At 52.9% G+C, this 20,979-nt stretch overlaps 2 pseudogenes across 2 annotated transcripts in view; one reads left to right on the top strand and one right to left on the bottom strand.

The window, feature by feature from the left end:
• Nucleotides 1-573: 573 nt before the first annotated feature.
• Nucleotides 574-20,979, bottom strand: part of LOC311531267 (C-type lectin domain family 2 member D-like) — a 193,174-nt pseudogene continuing 172,768 nt past the window's right edge. The window contains exon 7 of the transcript in view: nucleotides 574-667. The product of the transcript in view is annotated as a C-type lectin domain family 2 member D-like (transcript). The remainder of the gene's footprint in view (nucleotides 668-20,979) is intronic.
• The window catches only part of LOC311530198 (C-type lectin domain family 2 member E-like), a 31,080-nt pseudogene continuing 13,085 nt past the window's right edge, over nucleotides 2,985-20,979 (top strand). The window contains exons 1-2 of the transcript XR_014714562.1: nucleotides 2,985-3,070; nucleotides 3,601-3,736. The product of XR_014714562.1 is annotated as a C-type lectin domain family 2 member E-like (transcript). The remainder of the gene's footprint in view (nucleotides 3,071-3,600; nucleotides 3,737-20,979) is intronic.

Below are 20,979 nucleotides of genomic sequence, written 5' to 3' on the forward strand. Positions count from 1 at the left end.
TAAAACTAGTTTAAAATGTTCATTCTTTCATCCAAAGCAATATCTGGCAACAAAAACCAGGAACTGGTGGTGTAAACCTGCAAACTTCAAAATCAGTTGGGTTTTCAAAACACCCCAAAAACTGACCCATAAAAAAATCTTGTTAAAAAGTTGCTGGGGGGGGGGGCGGGAATGGAGAACATCCCCCCTCAGCTCTATTCCAGACCATAAAATGGGAATGAGGAATATTTTTCAAAGATTCCATAGATAATTTTCTGTAGTAAAAGGCTTCTGTGGGGGAATGTCAGGGCAGTGAAAGCTGAGGCTGGTGCCTTAGCTCAGTTAGGCAGAGCTCCTGGTCCAGCTGAGGAGGGGTAGGAAAGGCTGGATTTGAGCCGTTCCACTGGCGGAAAAAGAGATGGCACGGGTGGGGGGACAAGATGTGCAAACAGCATCTCTGGTTTTCACCTGAGTCCACAGTGCTCTGCCCAGTGATGCGCAGAGCATTCCCTGATATTCCGGAATTGCTCAGATGTGATGGTCACAAGAAATCACAGTCAGGCTTTTCCAGGGCTAGATTCTACAATACTCTTGTTACCAGCCCCCTTCCACGGCAGCCTCCTGTGCCTGTGTAAATGCATCGGGTTTGGTGCAGATCCAGGGTCTCTCACTGCTGCATCGCAAGCTGCTGTCCCCATGCACATCATTCAGATACGCGCAGTCTCCTCCTCCTCCGATTGGAAACCTGCAAGACAGAAGCCAGGGAGCTGGTGTCAGGTAGGAGTTGGACACTTCCCATCAGTCACAGGCAGGGAGAGACGCTCTCGCACAGTGCAGGGAGCTGCTGCACTCACAGCCCCTCACGATTCCCCTTCCTGCACCTGCCACAGGCCCCCGCTAGAAAGGGGGCAGTGGGGCAGCAAGGCCAGGAAAGGTTCGAAGATCAACAGATCTCCATGGAGCATTTATGCCGGGTGGGTATTAACCCAGTTCCTACTCTCCCCCCTCACCCCCCCCCCGCACACCCAGCTGGGTGTGGATGGGCCCCTGCAGGCCCAACCCACCCAAACTGCCCCGGGTGCAGGTTCCAGGTGACTCTCAGCGTGGTGAGGAGCAGGAGTAACGCTGCACAGAAGAGCTGGGTCCAGGGCTCCCTGGACAGTTTCCATCAGCTCTCAGGCCAGAGGCCTGTCAGGACAGGCTGTATTGCAGGGGGCGGCTTAGGTGAAATGCCAGCAGCACAAACCCAGCGGCCATGGGGTGACCCCAGCCACTCACACAGAGCTTCCCGTGAGAGCTGGAGGCCAGCGCTTCCCACCTGGGAACAGGGTGGGATCCAGGTCCACAGGCAAATCCTTCCCCATGGTCCCATCCTGGCTACTCACAGTAGACATGTGCTCGGCGAGGAGAAGGCCCAGCACTACTCTTTGGGCAGACCGGGATCTCCCTGCCCTCAGGCCACCAGCCTCTGGCTCGGGGTGAGATCTGTCCCAGAGAAGGGAGAACCCAGCTCACAGCCACCTGAGCAGATGGCTGTGGGTGGCTCCCCCACCAGCATCACCCCAGACGAGCTCTGATGTGATCTCCCTCACATGCTCTGTGTATATATCAATTTACTCACTGTTATTTTCCACTGAATGCATCCGATGAAGTGAGCTGTAGCTCACGAAAGCTTCTGCTCAACTAAATTGGTTAGTCTCTAAGGTGCCACAAGTCCTCCTTTTCTCTTTGCGAATACAGACTAACAGGGCTGCTACTCTGAAACCTGTCACAATTAAATGAATAGGCAGCAGGTCTGACACAAACAAAAGGAAGTATTTCTTCACACAACATACAGTCAACCTGTGGAGCTTGTTACCAGGGGATCTTGTGAAGGCCAATAGTATAACTCTGTTCAAACAAGAAGTAGATCAGTTCACAGAGGATAGCTCGACCAGTTTCTATCAGCCAGGATGGTCAGGGATGCAACCCCATGCTCTGAGTGTCCATAAACATCTGACTGCCAGAAGCTGGGTGTGAATGGGATGGATCACTCGATACTGACCCTGTTCTGTTCATTCCCTCGGAAGCACCTACCGCTGGCCAGTATCGGAGGACAGGACACTGGGCTAGATGGACCATTGGTCTGACCCATGTGACCAGTCTTAGGTACTTACAGCTGAATGGCATTTTTAAAAAAGCCCTTTGCGATTGATGGGAAGCTGGAAAATGTGCCCAGAGGAGGCTTAGAAAACAAGTCAGTTGATGACCTGTTGTTTGATCCCAGTCAGATATTTTCATATATTCGAGCAAGGATGCCCTGATGTCGGCAGCAGTCTGTCTTTGTGATTGCCTCATGAGCCCATCTGTTAGCCGGCCTGTTTGGGGTCTGTCCACACCGCAGCTGGCACCATGCCATTGCAGAGAAACTAAATGAATTTTTTGCAGCAGTCTTCACGGCTGAGCATGTGAGGGAGATTCCCAAAGCTGAGCCGTCCTTTTTAGGTGACAAATCTGAGGAACTGTCCCAGATGGAGGTGTCATTAGAGGAGGTTTTGGAACAAATTGAGAAACTAAACAGTAACAAGTCACCAGGACCAGGAACTCAAATGTGAAATGGCAGGACTGTGAACTGTAGTCTGTAACCTATCATTTAAATCCGCTTCTGTACCCGATGACTGGAGGATAGCTAATGTGACGCCAATTTACCAAACTGCATAAACAGGCATCTCAGTGGGGTGTTAACCCTGAAATCTGCCACCCTGTGGGCGCCCACCCCAGCAGAAGGCTCTGGGTGCATCATTGCCATCCCCTCAGAGCTCTTCCAGGATGATGCTGGTGGGGGAGCCACCCACAGCCATCTGCTCAGGTGGCTGTGAGCTGGGTTCTCCCTTCTCTGGGACAGATCTCACCCCGAGCCAGAGGCTGGTGGCCTGAGGGCAGGGAGATCCCGGCCTGCCCAAAGAGTAGTGCTGGGCCTCCTCCCAGCCCAGCACATGACTACTGTGAGTAGCCAGGATGGGACCATGGGGAAGGATTTGCCTGTGGGCCTTGATCCCACCCTGTTCCCAGGTGGGAAGTGCTGGCCTCCAGCTCTCACGGGAAGCTCTGTGTGAGTGGCTGGGATAACCCCATGGCCGCTGGGTTTGTGCTGCTGTCATTTCACTCCAGCCGCCCCCTGCAATACAGCCTGTCTTGACAGTCTTCTGGCCCGAGAGCTGATGTAAATTGTCCAGGGAGCCCTGGACCCAGCTCTTCTGGGCGGAGTTACTGCTGCTCCTCGCCACCCTGAGAGTCACCTGGAACCTGCGCCCGGGGCAGTTTGGGTGGGTTGGGCCTGCAGGGGCCCATCCAGACCCAGCTGGGTGTGCGGGGCTGGGAGGGGACGGAGTAGGAACTGGGTTAATACCCACCCGGCATAAATGCTCCATGGAGATCTGTTGATCTTCGAACCTTTCCTGGCCTTGCTGCCCCACTGCCCGCTTTCTAGCTGGGGCCTGTGGCAGGTGCAGGAAGGGGAATCGTGAGGGGCTGTGAGTGCAGCAGCTCCCTGCACTGTGCGAGAGCGTCTCTCCCTGCCTGTGACTGATGGGAAATGTCCAACTCCTACCTGACACCAACTCCCTGGCTTCTGTCTTGCAGGTTTCCGATAGGAGGAGGAGGAGACTGTGCGTATCTGAATGATGTGCATGGGGACAGCAGCTTGCGATGCAGCAGTGAGAGACCCTGGATCTGCACCAAACCCAATGCATTTACAGAGGCACAGGAGGCTGCCGTGGTAGGGGGCTCGTAAGGAGAGTACTGTGGAATTAGTCCCAGAAAAGCTGGACTGATCTCTTTACAAGATCACATCTGGGCACTTCCAGAATATCGGGGAATGCTCTGCGCATCACTGGGCAGAGCACTGTGGACTCAGGTGAAAACCAGAGATGCTATTTGCACATCTTGTCCCCCCACCCGTGCCGTCTCTTTTTCCACCAGTGGAATGGCTCAAATCCAGCCTTTCCAACTTCCCTCAGCTAGACCAGGAGCTCTGCCTAACTGAGCCAAGGCACCAGCCTCAGCTTTCACTGCCCTGACATTCCCCCACAGAAGCTTTTCACTGCAGAAAATTATCTATGGAATCTTTGAAAAATATTCATCATTCCCATTTGGTGGTCTGGAATAGAGCTGAGGGGGGATGTTCTACATTCCCGCGTGCCTCCCCCCCCCACCCAGGAACTTTTTAATAAAGTTTTTTTATGGGTCAGTTTTTGGGGTCTTTTGGAAACCCAATTGATTTTGAAGTTTACAGGTTTACACCACCAGTTCCTTTTTTTTGCTGTTGCCAGATATTGCTTTGGATAAAAGCATGAATGTTTTAAACTGGTTTTAATTTTCCATTTTTAGTTTTAAGAGCGCTGCACCTGCCAAGGGAGTAGACCCCCGTTACACTCCTCGTGTGACACCTAGGGCCTGGAACGTACGCGTAAGAGGAGAAATGTCTGTTCTCTCCCTTCCTGGAGCCCAGTGGGTTTGAAAAGGGCAGGGAGGTGATCAGTGTGACACAGACAGACCAGGTGCCAGGTCATGCTAAAGTCCCCATGTCTCAAGGGGACCCTGAGAAATACACAGCTGGGATCAGGCTGGCTCATCTGTGTGTTAAGATAGGTATTAGCGTTATAAGAATGTGTGTTGAGCCTTTATTGAACGCTTGTGAGCTGCTGCAGCATTAATCTCATTTCTTCTGACCTCTGTATCCCACATTGTGAGGTAATATTGGAACGTTTGTTTTGGGAGCCTCTGTGACTGTGTAAATCACCAGACAGGAGAGTGAATTAAGGCATTCAGGAGTGTGAAGTGCTGATCTGCAGCAGCTCAGAGCACAGGGGAGGAGGTGGGATACAAGAAGGAACTGCATCTAGCTTGTTGATGCTGGGGGCAGGGTTTTCTAGGCATAAGCAAGAGATCCCCAGCTGCTTAGCCTGGGTTAGCCCTAAAGGACAGAGTTTATAATGGACCAGTGATACACAGACTGCGGCTCATGAGCTGCAAGTGATTCTTTAATGAGTCTCCTGCCGCTCTTTGTAGCACATGATATTAAAGCACTGTGATTTAATTGTTAACCAGTCAGGATGCTTTTACTATGTTATTAGCCACTAAGTTATTTGCTGCGATCATTTATATAAAAACCTAAATATTTCCCCTGCCCTTCTGTTTAAATATGAGTAATACTATAGTAAATGAAACAATGAATTCCTGCTACTGTGGCTCTTTTGGGTAAGGCTGATCACTAATTTCGCTCCTGAACCACCGAGCTCAGAGCATCACTGCTATAGATGCTTCTGTTACCTTTTGAAACTTTGTAGCTTCATTGTGTATGTATGTTCACCCGCTTTAGCCTTGTAAAGAAATCTTATTTCCTTTTTAATAAATTGTCCTATAATAAGACTGGCTATGTGCGTGGTCTTTGGTGTGATGTCTAAGGTTCAGTTCACCTGCGGTGCCTGGGCCTGTGGGACTGGGAGTAACCTGAATACTGTTGTGATTCTGAGTGTAAGAGACCATCTGTCTCTCAAAGGCAGGCTCACCTGGGTTGCGAGACAGATCGGAGAACCCAAGGGGACTGCATGGCTAGGCTGTTAGGATGCCGGAGGAGGTTACCCTGCATGTTTGGTTGGTGAAATCTAGGTCTAGAATTCTCAGCCAGTTTGGATTTGTGCCCTGGTTCCCAGCAGTCTGCCCTGAGGTTGGCGCGCACTCTCTCAGGACACTGCAGACAGCGCTATTGCACAGCCTTGGCTCCAGTTCCCTCCTTGCAGGAGAGAGGAGCTGAGCCTGCGCAGAGATGGAGTTTGGGGGACCGATGTATGTGACCCAGGGACCCCTTGGTGCCAAGTGGCAGGCAGCACAGAAGGTTTTCCAGGAATCCCCTGGGCGTGATCTTTACATCAGTCGTTTTAAACCTTTCCAGATGACTGTACCTCTTTCAGGAGCAGTGTAAATAAGTCACGATCTGAAATTTTAGTTTGTACTGACTTCGCTCGTGCTTTTTGTGCAGCCTGTTTTAAACCTAGGTAAATATCTGGATGAGTTGATGTCTCCCCGGGAAGACCTCTGCATATCGCCAGGAGTACATGTTCCCCTGGTGGAGAACCAGTGGTCTACAGAATAGTTCACCAAAGGGGGCATGTGAGGTCTGTATCAAGGGCCAGTAGCCCAATGGTCACCATAATCGGAGCAAGACCTCTGTACTTATACTATGTAAGGAGCTGTGTCTCCAGACGGACAATGGTGCCCTTAATGTCTTGGAGTCAAGGCAGGTCACGGGAGGTGATGTACCCCAGATGCTCCTTTCAGACAGGAGACAACTGAAGTTACCTCCCTGTCTGGCCCTCTGTGTATTGTGTGCCTGATGTTGGATGTCTCTTTGCGCACTGAGCCAGGTGCAAAATTAGATTGGAAAATCCACAAAAAAGGGAAATCTACAGGAAGAAACTAACAGCAGGGGGCTGTGTGTGTGTCCGTCTGTGGTGTTTAAGCATAAAGACAAAGGATCGGCCTGATCTCTCTTGGTGTGCAGAGACCTAATGGATCCGTCCCCTCGGAGATAAACTGACAGTACGCATGTCTCATGAAAGAAGGGTCCGAGGCTGCCTGGCTATGAAGTGCTTCAAGGATTTCGGATGAGCTGTACTTGGTTAGACAGGAGAATACTTTGTTAGTTTGCTATAGGCTCTAGAACGCATGTTATGACTTTGTTATATGTAACCATTAGTTTCCAACACTTCCACTTGACTCTTGGATTTGTTGAACTGAGGGGTGATTTCGCTGTGAGCCTATGGCAGCGCTGTGTGTTAAGTGGAGCAGTGATCGGAGCTGGACCTGGTAAGCTGGGGCCGAGGATGTTACTGTTCCTTTGGAAATAGTGAATCTGTGAATCCTGCCAGTGCCCAGGGGACCAGGGACTGGACGCTCCAGAGAGATGCTCAGAGGGCTTGAGGGCAGAGTGGGCCTGTTCCTACCCTGCAGTGACGGCAGGCCCAGCAGCGAGTGCGTGTGGCCAGTGGAGTTGGGGAGCTGACCCCTGGCAGGCATAGACAAGGCTCCCTCAGGCAAAGGGCAGGTGGTGGCGAGGTGCCTCCCAGCCCTGGGTACCCTGGGAAGCATTGCAGGGTATTAACTTACTGCAGGTTTGGGGCAGTTAGAAATGACACCCCAAGGCCCCAGCCCAGTGAGGAGGACCGAGGAGAGGAACTGTGACTGCGCGGGGCACCTGAGTCCCAGCCCCGCCCAGAGTTCTGCTCTGCCTAAAGCCCAGTCCCGCCCCGTGAGTAGGGCTTTACCAAATTCATGACCATGAAAAATGCATCTCAGCCTGTGAAATCTGGTCTCCCCTGTGAAATCTGGCTGGCGGGGGAGGGGGGGAATATGTCCCAGTACTGCCCCCCTTACGTCTACGCTGCCTTCAGAGCTGGGCGGAGAGAGAGCAGCAGCTGCTGGTCTGGTGCCCAGCTCTGAAGGCAGCGCTGCTGCCAGCAACAGTGCAGAAGTGAGGGTGGCATGGTGGGGGAGGGGGAGGGGAAGGGCGAATCTTACGGGTGGGTGACGTGGGCAACTGCCCCGAGCGCAGTGGTCAGGAGGGAACCCCGCCACCCGCCAGCTCCAGGCCCTTTTAACCTCTGAGTGCTGGACCCTGGAATGGGGGAGGGGCAGGGCTGGGAGCGTCCTCGGCAGGGGCTCCTACCCTGTGCCAGGCTCTAGCTGCAAGTTCAGGCTGGGCTGGGGAGGAATCGGACCTCGTCCCCTGCATGGGCTGCTCCCAGGGCCAGATCAGAGCCACCTCCAGGAACCTCCCCCAGCAGCAGAAAGCACCGTGGCTGCCGGCCGGGAGCCCACCTCTGAAGGTAGCATCACTGCCAGGAGCAGTGCCGAAGTCAGGGTCACAATACCGTGACACCCCTCCCCCAATAGCCTTGAGACCCCCCCCTTGACCCTTTTTTGGGATGGGATCCACACAGTTACAACAGGGTGATATTTCAGATTGAAATAGCTAAAACTGTGAAATTTAAAGGACTTTTAAAAATCTCATGACCATGACATTTACCAAACTGGATGGGTGAATTTGGTAGGGTCCTACCCAGAAGACTAAACAGGGGGTACTTCACATTACAGCTACACAAATGTGGATCCTCAGTTGCACTGTTGATATCAGGGCCGCTTCTTTCTGGCAGATCCATTTGAGCTCCGCTGCACACATCTCAGACAGAACCTGGCTGCCTTTTATCCACCCGCAGCTGTTCCCATCAGCAGAGCCTGAGAAGCTGCAGAGTGAGAGAGAGTCTGTGTCACTGTGGGTCCCTGTAACAAGGAAAGGCCCAGGGGTGAGTCTTTCCTCCCCCTCCCCGTAATGGGAAGCTGGGCTCTGGTGTTGTCCTTCATCTCTAACTTCCCTGCGGAGCGTGAGTCGAGAAGACGTCCCAGGCTGTGAGGTGAGTTAGGGCAGTGGCTCTCAACCTTTCCAGACCACTGCACCCCTTTCAGGAGTCTGATTTGTCTTGCGTACCCCAAGTTTCTCCTGACTTAAAAAGGACTTGCTTAGAAAATCCGACATGAAAATACAAATGTTGCCACAGCCACTATTGCTGAAAAATTGCTGACTCATATGTACCAAATAATTATAAAATAAACCCATTGGAAATAAGTATTGTACTTACATGTCCGTGTGTGGCGTACAGAACAGTATGAACAAGTCAGTGTCTGTCTGAAATTTTAGTTTGCACTGACTTCGCTACTGCTTTTTATGTAGCCCGTTGTAAAACTAGGCCAATATCTAGATGAGTTGACCTACTCCTCGGAAGAGCTCTGTGTACCCCAGGGATACATGTACCCCTGCTTGAGACCCACAGAGTTGGGGGTCTGGAGCAAGGACCATACGAGGTTGAATCCCATGGGGTGGGTGACCTGGTACTTGTTCATTGGAAGCACCACCTTGATCTCCTGCATCTCAGCTTTCCTTTAAAAACGAAGTCTGATGGGTGAGAGGAAACCTGCACCATGCGGCCTGGGTAACGGAACAGCTGCAGGGAGCTGAGGACTTGTTCTGATTAGGGCTGGATTCCCAAAGGGACTTAAGAGGCTAATGGCCACTTCAGGCATCTCTGTCTCTTGGAGTGCGAAGTTCCTTGGAGAATTCCACTGGGTGGGAGACTCAGCTGTGAAGGGAGGGGGCGGGCAGGAGCATCTCCTTAACCCAAGATTGGAATAACTGAAGTAATATTCCTTTTGCACAGAGCCTCAGCTCTTTGGAACCTCTGCAAACGCTTTAGCCACGTGTTTAATTCCATCCGCAGGAGTAGCCTTGGATCGCAGTGGGAGGGCTCAGGTGTGTATGTGTTTGCAGGATGGGCGCTCAGGGCAGTCCCTGATGCCAGGGGAAAGGGGATATGAAGTGCCACTGTCTGGATTTGGGAGCCTGCCTGCACACCGAAGTCACTAGGCGCAGGGTGCATGACTGCAAGGTGCTGGGCTGGGGAAAATCAGCCCTGTGTGGTTATTTTGAGTAGAAAACCAGAGCCACTTCTGGGGTCTTTCAGCTTCTAATGCCCTTTCCCTTCTGCAGCTGGATTTCAGCATATGATAAAATCCCTCTCAATGCCAAGTCAGTGCCATAAATCACTGGACTGGGTGCAGGAATCAGTAGGCGATGTTCTCTTGCCTGGGTTATGCCAGGGCTCAGACTAAATTATTCTTCCCAAAACTTTTAAAAGCTGAGCCCCCTCCTCAAGGCAAAGAAACCAATCGTGCCCCTCACCCGTCAGCAATGTCTGTGTTAGCGACCCCACCCCCCATTTTCTTGTATACATCTTCAAACCCCACCCTTCCCACCATGGCAAGCCCTTCCCCACGCTTCAGGAGACGCTGGAGTAAATGATCCTAACCGTCCCCTCTAACCTTAAGACCTGAGTGACCCCATCACGAAGCATCTTAAAAATCACAGTTCCCAGACTCTGGAACAGGGGCTGCTTTGCCGGGCTCACCTTTCTCCCTCCGTCACGTTGGCCGTTGAGGATAATGAGCCTGGAGATCTCATTCCCGCTGCTCTGAGTGGTGACCATGTGCACACGACCCAACTCAGCTCTTACTGTGTCCCAGGAACGTCTTCAACTTCTGGGAGAAACATGGCAGCAGTGGGATGATTTAACGGAGTCCCTTAGTCATGGGGCCTTTCGCTCTCTCTTTAGTTTCAGAGCCAGCATACTGGAATCGTCTCACGGTGCGTGGAGTGGTGGCAGTGGTGGGGGTGCTGGTCTCACTATACGAATGTGGGCTTTGGAAAGGTAGAGGGAAAGTGTTTGCCTACTCGAGACTCGTCTTCAGGAAGCTGCTAACTCATCAGTCCCAGCAGCCTAGAAGTCCGCAGGATTCACAGGAATCTGAGCTCCCCGCAGTTCGTGACAGGGACGGGGACCAGGCATAGGGAACCAGAAACAGGAATCGAGACCCAGCCCTGGAGAATGGGGAGGGAGACCTGCTAATGGAGGACAGACGCTTGACCCAGGAACCCAGAGGAAAGGATCCATTAGGTGGGGACACTGGTGTGGCCCAGGAAACTGGAGTAGCATTGCCAATCCTCCAGGATAACCGGGAGACTGCAGTAATTAAAGATTAATTGTCATGTGATAAAATCTTCAGGAATATGTCCAATTAAAATTGGCAACCTAAACCGGAGTGGGGGGAGGGACCCATTAAATGGACACAGACTTGGGCTGGGGAACCAGCTAGAAGAGCTGATCCCTCTTACGATGCCCCTCAATAGTGGGGACTAGACTAGGCAAAACTTTTAATCTAAACCTATTTTAGATTCAGTAGTTTGCGAATTCATATCCGGTCTGCTGAATTGTTCACGTCCAGACCCTCCCCCGAGTTCTTAAAAAGTCGAAGCATTTAGTTTAGACACTTTCCAAACAATCCATTTTGATTTTTCAGTTTGAAACAATTTTTTGTTAAAAAATGTCCTTCAGTTTTATTTCAAAAATTCAAAAAGTTACAACCCTTGAAATGTTCCTGTGGTTTTTTTTTTTTTTTTAAAGCTTTTTGGTTCATCAAAAATTTGGAAAAAAATTAGTTTTGTTCAACCTGAAACCAGTTTTTTTCCATCTCTTTTTTTGGAATTGTCAGCGACCAAAATATTCTGTTTGCCCAGCTCTTGGGGCGGGTGAGGATTTAAGTGGTTATATTGTGGGTCTCTGAGTCTCCTTGTGGCTCAAAGTTTTCTTACTGTAACAAATTTATTTGAGATGAGGGCAAGATGGACAAAAGCTTCCTAAAAGTGTGGGAGGGCTGCTGGCACCCAAACTGTGGCCCAGCCCCTGTGCCACCCCTTCTCCTCGAAGTCCGGCCCCCTCAAAACGTCCCTTTCCGAGGCCCTCCTTCATGCCGCCTTTCTCCCTGAGCTCCCACTTCACACTGCCCCTTGCCCCCTCCCGCTCCTTCTCTCCCCCCTCATCCAGTCGCTCACACTTATGGCCAGTAAAAACTGGTGGGCCCTGGTCTCCCCTGTTCCAGCACCTCTGGATGAGAGTGGGAGAGGATGAAGAACTCATTTCAAATATAACTCCCCCCACCTCAAAAAAGCACAATTTGCCAGCAACAACAAAACGGGCCAGTCACGCTGTGTTGTGTGTGACATTCCCGTCCTGGGGCAGTTTATCTCTTTGAGAATGTGAACCCTGCAGGCCTGGGTGTTTTTCTGTGTAATGTGACCTCAATGCTCCTCAGGAGAGCCATTGTTTGTAAATGTTTCAGTAGCAGACATATTTATCATTCATGGACAGACAGACATTTATTCATAATTAGAACTGGTCAAAAATAGCAGGGGTGGGGAGGGTCATGAAAATTGAAGAAGAAACCAGTTCCCCCCCGCCCCATATTCTTCAAACTTATTTGCAAATGTTTTTAATGATCAAATTTCTGTTTAGTTTTGGTGGGAAAACCTCCACGTTCTCTCTCAAGTGGGCAGGGAAATCCAAAATGTTTTTTTTAAAAAGGGAACTCTTTTCAAATGATCAATGTAATCCAAAGTGGCATTTTTAATTCAAAGGTTGCATTGTGAGTGTAAAACCGTTTTGAACCAGCTCTATTACTATATAACAAGATGAGTTTATTTTTCATGATGCATTGTTTGGGCCACGTTCCACGTGGTATTTCAGTTTTTGCACCGCTCTTCTCTTCTTGCGTCTGCCCCTCTCATAAGCTGTGGCCTTAATCTCAGCCCTGGAAACACTTTAACCTGCATGTTTAACTTTAATTACTGCTGTGAATAATTCCATTTCAATGGGACAACTCGGAGGTCGGGTTTGCGCTACGGCTCTATATCAGTGTAACTACGTCATTTATTTAATTTTCTTTCTTTTACATGTGAAAGTTATTGAGAGGTGAAAGCAGGTAAAATACATGAACAGGTTCGGACAGTCCAAGTTTATCAGTGCAAAGTGACAGCAGAGATGAGGTATCTGCTAGTTTTCCATAAGTCTCTCAGGGTTACCCAGGATAACTGTGGGGATCTCTGTCTTGCATCTGGAATGTTCCCTGAAAGTATCCAAACAGCTCAGAGATGCAGAACCATTTCCTGGATTCATTCTTATAGCTGTCTTCCCCGGAAAGCAGTCTGGCAAGAGTTCCTGTCAGCTCTTTGCGAAGTTATCTGCCAAAACACTAGAGTTTTCAGGTGCCGAAGTAGCCCTTTGAATCACGGTGAAATTATCCTCCCAGCCACCACCAAAATTTGAAATGGTGCCCTGAGTGCACGGTACCCTACCGTGCTCCCCCAAGAGTTGCTGCACAAACAGGCAACTCTGCAAGTTCTCTGCATGCCTCTGCAAGAGACCCCCACGCCCCTCCATTTCCTTGGCCACATGTATCCTGTCCCCATGTTGGTGGCTAATCCAGAAAAAGGGGGAAAGAGCTCATCACTGCAACCACCTGAGGGATGTGTTGGGCTGAGCTCAGCTGGTCAAAGCAGGCAATAGGGACAGAATCTGAGACTTGAAGCTCCTCGAGTGACCTCTGACCTTTCCAGACCTGCCCTTCAATCAGACACAGCCATTGTAAAGTTTAATGTGATAGTAACTAGACCCATTTTAAACCCTTCACCACACAAGACAAAGCCTGTAGGATTCATCATGAGCTATTTATTTCTCCTCCCCTGGATTCCTGCAGACACCAGCCACCTTGGAGCTTTCCCTCCTCTCTCCCAGGCTGGGCTCACTTGATTGCAAGAGCTCAGCGGAGGGTCCAGCTTTGCTCTTTCGCTTCCATTCTTCACGCCTTTGGATGGCTGCATTTGCAACTGAGCAGCCTGATGGAAACACTGAGTCCTCTGTCCAAAGACTCCCTGAGAACAGGGGGAGGTTCACCTGAACTCTCAGGAGTGGAGGCTTGGCCCATCGGGTAGGGTTACCATATTTGAACTTTAAAAAAAGAGGACACTCGTGGGGGGGGGAGTTGTAGCCCTGCCCCATATCTACTCCCTCCCACTTCCTGCCCCCTGACTGCCCCCCACAGAACTGCCAACCCATCCAACCCCCGCAGCTCCTTGTCCCCTGATCGCCCCCCCCAGGACCCCGCTCTCCATCTAAGCCTTCCTTCTCCCTGTCTCCAACTGCACCCTCTTTAGACCCCCCACCCTAAATGCCGCCCTAGAACTTCCCCCCGAACTGGCCCCTGACTGCTCCAACCCCTATCCGCACCCCCGCCCCCTGACAGACCCCTGGGTCTCCCACACCTATCCAACCACTCCCTGTCCCCTGACTGCCCCCGCAGAACCCCCGACCCATCTAACCCCTCTGCTCTCTGTCCCTTATCTCCCGGACCCCTCTCCATATGCCCACCCCCTGACAGGCTCCCCCCAGAACCCCTGACCCATCCAACCCCTCCTGCTCCCTGTCCCCTGACTGCCCCTTGGGACCCCATGCCCCTTCTCCAGCCACCCGGCCCCCGTACCCTGCTGCTCAGAGCAGTGTGTTTGGGGTGCGGAGCCAGAAACAGTGCCGCGCTCCCCCGCAGAGCACACAGCTCCTCACCCCCACCCCCAGAGTGCTGCATTGGGAGGAAAATCCCGGCCCTTTGGAGAGTTTTACAAATTCCTCCCGGAGGGCGATTTAAAACCCAAAAAGCCGGACATGTCCGGTAAAATCCGGACGCATGGTAACCCGACCACAGGGACTACAGGATTTGCAGCTGCTGCCAACTCTATGGTGAATCCTCTGACTCATCACCAACCAGCTCTTCCCCATTCTGCCAGCCGGCCCCACGGTCTGACCGTGCAGGAGAACAGAAACCCTTTGGGACAGCAGGAGAGTCTCCTCAATGCCGCACTCTTTGCATGGCTTCCCGCGGTCACCGGGAAACACGACTACCCTGCCCCAGGAGTCTCTCAAGGAGCTGCCGGCGCAGTCACTGGGCACCCACTCGTAATGGTCTCGGGCAGTGGCATTGCAGAGAGAGCTGAGCAGACCGTCCCTTCTGTGACTTCCTGAATTGCTGCCAGGACTGATTCTCCTTTGCGCTAGAGAGAGTCCCCGAGGAAAAGCAGCTGTGGTGGGGGAGGGGGCAAGACAAGCTCTCCCCCTGTGCCCTTGACTAGCAGGTAAGCAGGACTCTGGGAGCCAAGGAATCAGTGTGTCTTGCTGGGAGAGCAGAGCTGGAGAGCAGAAAAGGGCACTGGAGGAATTGTAGAAAAGTCAGTGTCATGGCCGAGTCATGGGCAGCCAGATCTAGTGGGCAGAGGCAGAGTCCACACTCACGAGACAGGAGTCGAGAGTCAGCTGGGTCAGGACACTGGAAGAGCAGAAGCAAAAGACCAAATTGTGTTCAGCACCTCAAGTCAGATGAGTCACCCCGAGTCCGGATGCCAGGAAATCAAGCCTGGGGAGTGGGAGCAGGAACAGCCAACACACGGTCCAGAGGGGGCGGGTGGGAGCTCGGGTGTTCAGACAGCTTCTTGTTCCTGCTGCTGGTTTAAGGAGGTGCTGGGGGCCGATTAGCTGCTCTGGGACTCTGCCAATAGGAGCCTCAAACTGGGTCTGGACTTCGTCAGTCCTAGCTAAGCAGTTTTTCGTAGGCTTCCAGGTGGCGTGCTGGAGGGTGGCTGCTCCCAGGACCCCTGCACACCCGAGTTAATGAGCCATGGGTCATGACAGTGAGTGATCTCTCCCCGCTCAAACCTCCTGCACGAAACAGTCTCCAGGGTCCCGGACGCATCCTCTGAGAATAAAAAAACACAGTCATGAGGACAAATAGGCTATGGAACAGGAGCCCCCTCTTACCTGCAACAACCCCAAGTGCCCAAAAGAGTGGATGGTTCTTACCTCCAGGAGATGCCTGGGATCTTCCATCTAAGCTTCAGTGGGACCCCTGTTTCTTGGTCTGAGAGGATGAGATCATCTGTCCCCACTGCTCCCTGCGCTGGGCTGGCTGCAGCACACATCTGTGTAAGAGGCTGGGCCAGAGAGATGTTACAGTCAGGGTCCAGGCAGCCCAGAAGGAGAACAGAGGGTCTGAAACCAGAAGACGAAGCAATCAAAACAGCGGATTCGAGAGAGTGGTTTTGTACCCTACAGGGACATCAAAGAAGGTCTGTTAGGAAAGCTGAGATGTTAGTCTGGAAACTGCTAAGGCAAAGATTGTGACTTGTTAAGGTTCAGTTTGAGTCACTACAAAGTATGTTTTGTTTTCTTTGTCTGTTTGAAATTTGTCTCTTTCTCCTGCTTAGTTTCACTTAAATCTCTTCTTTGTTACTGTGCTTCCCAAAGCACCTCAGCGTTGGGTGTTTGAGTGAAGTGTGAGTCTCCAGCCTACCCAACAGGCTGAGCTGTGCCGTGTCTCTCTGAAGGTAGCGAATAATTTCTGAGCGGTGCTGGGCCCAGAGTCCAAGGGCAGTTCACCAGACATCTCCTGTGAAGCCCAAAGAGACCAAAGGAGCAGGAGGGATTCAGGCCCCACTGATCCATGGGAACTTCCCACAGAAGAGGCTACACAGGACTCCAGACACAGCCAGCAGGATCCCTCCCACAAGCTGAGCCATGTCCTTCCCCTGCCAGCCCCACAGCTTCCTCCTCACCCCAGCCTCAGGAACCCCTCCCACCTCTCTGCTCTCCCCACCCACTCTCCAATACCAGGCTGTTTCCAGAATGGAAGCAGGTGCGTACCAGAGTTCACTCACCGCTAGATGCTGGCCAGGCCTCGTGTCACGGCTTTCTAGCTGGGCTAGCAACCCCGCTGATACTCACTCTTGCAGTTTGTTGGCTGGGAACTCAGCTCTCCAACCAGGTGACTGGCCTTTACTCCACTCCTTCCTGGGTCGTGCTCCTTCCAAACAAAGTCCAAAAATGTCTTGAACAGAAAAAAGGTCTTCCACCCTCGTGGGGAGTTCTGCCTCAGCCTGATTTCGGCTCGGCCTGCCCTTCTTGGGTTTCCATGATCTTCTGTGTCCCCTTCCTTAGGGACGGTGAGAGAACCCAGTCCTACCCTGGACTCCAAATCCGGTCCAGCCCGGCTGACAGGTTTGCTGAGGGGATGGTGAAACCCCATTGCTGATCAGAAGGAGGTCAGAGTCTGTTCTCTAGGAGCTGAAGGTCCGTTTGTCCTGCTGCGGGAAGTGGAGCTGGAGAGCGGAGATGTTAGGTGAAAGAGACTGCATGATTGAGTTGGAGACTGAGGGAAGGGAGCCTCCTCCCAGAAACGGTCCCAGAGAACAGCTTTGAGGAGTTCTCTGGGGAGCCTCCTGCTAGGAAAAAAACAAGGGTGGCACATTGATGGAGATGTCTCTGTCCCAGGGATGGGGGAAGCTCCCAGCCAGGCTATGCAGCAGGGATCCCATTTCTCCCCCAAGAAACCCAGATGCCCAAAGAAGTCAATGGCTCTTACCTCCATGAGGGAACGGGGTCTTCCCTCTCAGCCTCTTTGAGAACTACCACTGCTTGGTTTCCTCGGACAAGGGACCTGCCCCCACTGCTCCCTGAGGTGGTTCAGCTTCTGACTGCAGCCATCTGGGAGGCTGTCACACACCCCAGGGCCTAGAAGACACAGGGGGAGGAGGCTCCTCTTCATGTCAGACTCTGAGAGCCATTAGAGGGGCCAAAGGAAGAATAAAGGGCAGGAGATGAAGCTAGCCCTGAGGCTCTGTCCCATCCTCACCTCCGCAAATGTGGAGCTTCCTGAGCTTCAGTTGGGCAGACAGTCTGTCGCCCTGACACAAAGGTCCTTCTGCGCCATATGGGGCAGGAAGATCTCTGCCTGGGAGCACGGGGAATGGGATGGGGGTGAGATCAAGGAAAGAGGGGAGGGGTATGGGTGGGAGGGAAAGAGCTCCTGCCCCAGATGAAGGAATTTGGGGGGCTGAGGGAAGGACCAGCTCCACAGAGAGGGCAGAGAATTTCTGTGAGTGCCAGGGGCCTCCATTTCCGCTTCCACTAGCCCCGCATTTACAGTGAGACAGAGCAGTACCTGCAGCAGGGAGCGGGACTTGCTGAACAGGGAGGGGAACCTTTAAGAGCATCAGACGAGCCACAGCCCCTGCAGCGCCTCGGGCATCTGGTGCAAATGCCTGATGATGTGAAGCTGGCCCATGACCTTGGCTGTGACATCCTCGTGCTGCAGGGGAACGAGAACATGTCAGAGACGGAGACACTCCCCAGGAATCAGGGAAAATTAAGGGCACCTGGAAGCAGCACCATCATTTCCACCCAGCAACTGCTCATGTCTGAGTGGTGGATTCACCCTCCGGACGCCCAGGATGAAGGCTTGCTGTCCTCTCTAGTGACCTCCAATACCAACCCCCCTCCTTGTCGGGTGGGCTCCTGCCACCGCCCCATCGGTGCCCCTGACAGCTGTTCCACCTCCAACCCACCTGGGGAGACCGCTCAAGTTCCTAGAACCCTCTCCTCCACCCCTACTTCCATCCCCACCCAGGTAGGGCAGGGAGGGGGCTCTAGCAGGGTGGCTGGGGGAGAAGGGATTCTGGCAGCAGTGAAGTGGGATGGGGAGAGGTTGAGACCTTTCCCCAAGTAACCCCAGGGACAAAAGCTAAAGCCACAGGATGGCAGCCCTGCTGAACGGGCCAGCGAATGGCAATAGGATGGGAATGAGGCCCTGGCCCCCACCCCAAGCTCCTGAGTTGATTGCAGTTGCTTACCGTGACCCCCATCAGTCGCTGCGCTTCCCCCAGGAGGGAGTAGATGAGCACCAGCCCAGCCTGGCTGACACGCAACAGGGGGTCGTGGATGGCTAGCACTGCTGTCTGCAGGAAGGATCTCTTCTGACCAATGGAGAAGAATTTTCCAAAGACCTAAAACCAAGAGGACACGGGACTCAAGCAGATTGCCCAGAGCCAGCCTCCAAGTCCTGGCGGTACAATGGCGTCTAGTGCCCCAAAGGGCGGGGAAGAGAGTTGCTGTGGCCAAGGCACTTCATTCCCCAGGAGGCTTTCAGGGTCCTAGGGCTCAGGGAAGCCCCTTTATTAAAAGGTGGCAGATGCTGAGGGACCAAAGCCTCCAGTGGCTCTTTCGGAAGGGCAATTTCTGGCAGGGGCCAGGATAGGCTGGAAATGGATCTCTAATGTGTGTGAGCAGGCCCACTCTGCTGTGCAGGGCACAGAGATGACAGGGGACCCTGTGTTGCTTCCAGCAGAGAGATCTCCTGCATCTCAGTGGCTAGAGGAGTGTATGTGGGGGGAGATAGGGAGGGAGTTGGAGTTGACAGACCAAAGGTCTCTTCCCCACAGCTTAGTGATTTCTCTCGTTGCTGGGAATGGCCTCTGCATCTCCTTGGTTTCTTCACAGGGAATCCAACCTGCAGCCTGACAAGGACAAGGAGACTCATGGCCCAGTCCCCATCCCAGACACTCCTTGGAGACTTTTCTTCCGCGACAGCAATTCAGCTTGTGTGAGGCGGGACAAGCTCACACAGTCTCTCTCACGGGGCATCTGTGGAGCAGCGTTCTGTCGATGCCCTTGTCGATCCAGGAGCCACTCCAGGGCCTCCTCTGTGATGTTGTGGCAATCACCCATTTCACCTTTGACTCCAGGCTGGGGGCACTGTGTTACGGTGTGTTGGAAGGTTTGGATATTCTCACCACAGTTGTGAGACGGGGGCGGGGGGGTGTCTTTGATTTTCTACTTGTGCAGCAAGTAGCCGCAACTTGGGTCAGTGACAATGTGCTTCTTTGGAACAGTGGCTGAGGTCCAGATACTCTGCCATTCCCTGGCCGGGTCTGGAGACGTGAGGGGGGTGCATGTGGTCCATATTAGCTCTGGAGCTCACTATGTCCTCTACCCAGTTCCCAGGTTGGGGCATTCGGCTTCCTGACGGCAATGGAATTGGGCAAAGCCCACCTCCTTTCTCTGCTTCTACAGGGTGCAGGGAATTAAACAAGGGTCTGATCAAGCAATCGTGACTGACTGACTCAGGGCTCTCCTCTCAGACACTTGGGGATCAGCCAGGGGACAAGGAGCAGAGAGACACCCAAAGCCATAATCCTATATTAACTCACCCACCCGGGGATCCTCCTTATGCCACGGAGCAATGCAGCCATGTAAGACACTCAAATCACGGCAACTAGCGAGGTTCCAATGTGGGACCTTTAGCACCAGCCTGTCCCACTGGTTGCTGGATGAGGAACTCTGAGCTGGAAATAAGGAGTGGGCTCTTTTCCTGTCTCCAGGAGGCATCCACTGCAGGGAACCCAGCCAGCTACACCCCCTGAGCTGTGTCATGCCCTGGCACAGTGCCCTTACCTCCCCCACTCTGGCTGTATTCTTGTAGCCTAAGAGCCTTCTGTCCTGGTGCCAGTCATAGCACCAGAGATCTTCTGCGTCATGTATGGTCAGGCCTGGAAGAGAGAGAGAGAGAGAGACTTTTCTCCTCATTCTGTTTGCAGTTTCTGTGTCCTTCCAATCCCATTGGTGGCTCCACAGTGGAGTGGAGAAGAACAGAGGCAGAGAGAGACTTGTCCTTCAGCCTGGGTCAGTCTGAGAGAAATGGTCTGGGGTCCCATTATCCACCTGCGGTCACTCTCAGTCCCCTATTGGGTTCTGTGTCCCAGCTGGGTTCCTTACCCCTCTGTTGGAGCAGCAGCTGGTAGAGCCGGTAAGTCCCCTCCCTGGCCTGCCGGCTGATGTCCTTGTCTGGATCGCTGACAAACAGAGCCAGCTGGGCCACATGGTGCCCCATCCTGGGGAACTCGGCAGAGATCTAATGGAAGAGAGAGGAGAGGGGACTCCATCAGCATTTTCCTGTCAGCTCCCCTGGGCCAGAGGGCTCCTTCCCCTTAGTTCCTCTGCAGGAGATGCTGGGGGAGAGGAGCTTTAGATCAACCCTTCATTTGCTCTGCTGCCAAGGGAGCCCGGAGCTGCTTTGGGATGCCAAGCAGGGACTGGAGCATGGGCCCCTTAAAGGCCCAGGGGCAACACTGAACCAGGACAAGAAGAACTTGACTCAAGCCTAGCTCAGTCCCTGCTCTGACTCTGCCTCCCCATGAAGAACCCTCCTAACCCACAGCCCCGGCAGCAGCAGATCCTGCAGCCCGCTGGAGCCAGCCCGCCACCAGCTGGAGCCAGCAAGCTGGGGTCGGAGCTCACTTACGTGTGTGTGTTGCAGGGGTGAGGGAAATGTGGGTTTTCAGACTCTCACTCCCCAAGACAGCCAGGAGCCGTGTGGTTAGTGCTCAGCAGAACCAGGCAGTGCTCTGGCTTTAAGTCCCAGCTCCTTCCTCTGTCCCTCAAGAAGGAAGGACCTGATACTGCTTGCACTGACCTCCCCAACCAAGGACGGCCCACTGGGGACCCAGCTAGGAGGACACAGTAGAAAATGGATCTTCCAGTCTCTCCTTACCAGTCCTCCAAAGAGTTCAGGTGAAATGGGGCTCACCTCCAAGATGAAGTGGAGCCTGTCTGTGCCTGGGGACTCTGCCAGCAGGTTCCCCAGCATGGCATCCAGGACCTCTGGGATGACTTTGTGCAGAGCCTGCAAAGCATGGGTCAG

The sequence above is a fragment of the Lepidochelys olivacea genome (genome assembly GCF_965140295.1).
Source record: "Lepidochelys olivacea isolate rLepOli2 genome assembly, chromosome: 14".
Classification (NCBI taxonomy): Eukaryota; Metazoa; Chordata; order Testudines; family Cheloniidae; genus Lepidochelys; species Lepidochelys olivacea.